Raw genomic sequence first — 856 nt, forward strand, 5'->3', positions numbered from 1 at the left:
AGATTCCCCTCTGAGTGGTTGACAGTGGTAGCCAGGCACCATCTAGTTCTTCTGGCCTCATAGTTATATAGGCTGAGGATCGCATGGTGTACCAGTCAATTGGACTAATTGTTTCCATGAATCTTTGGTTTTTCATTCTTCTTTGTTCTGGACAAGGAGAGATCCATCGTTGCCTCTAGCTGGCTGCTTGCAAGCTTTTAAGATCCCAGTTGCTACTTGCCAAAGTAGGAGGTGGGACAATGTTTTGTGTAGTATGTTATGCCAATTGAGCTTGATGTCCCCTGTGATTATGGTCCCAAGCACACAGATTCAACTACTCATTCCCTCTGGGTAGCTGGCTACAATCTTGTCCCTTGTCAGCTCTACTATACCCCTGGGAATTCTTACAGAACATACAAATACACTTGTGGAACCATTGTCTGCCAACCCTATACATGGTCTTGGGTACACTCCCTGCTTCCTAGACATACCTAATAGTTCAGCCTGTCCACCCATCTATCCACCTGTATACTCGTGTTTGCCTTCACTGACAATGCAGTACAATATGTGCAAAAGGGTTCATCTTTGTTGTCTGTACCTCCCATGTACCTCTCTAAGTCTTCCTTTTCCTCAGTGCCACCATGTTGATCACTCACATTTGGTACATTGCCTTTCTCTTCACCTAAATCAATACTTATCTCTACCCATCTAACAGTGTTACCTATCCTCCCCTTCCACCCCTGGTATCCAACAAAGAAAATGTCCTTCCATATTAAAACCACTCCTTGACTTTTACAATAACGGATTAATACAATATTTGTCCTTCTGTGATTGACTTATTTCACTCAGCATAATGTCCTCCAAGTTCATCCATGTT

Source organism: Orycteropus afer, unplaced genomic scaffold (genome assembly GCF_000298275.1).
Source record: "Orycteropus afer afer isolate SDZICR_OR568_19922 unplaced genomic scaffold, OryAfe1.0 scaffold00218, whole genome shotgun sequence".
Taxonomy (NCBI): Eukaryota; Metazoa; Chordata; class Mammalia; order Tubulidentata; family Orycteropodidae; genus Orycteropus; species Orycteropus afer.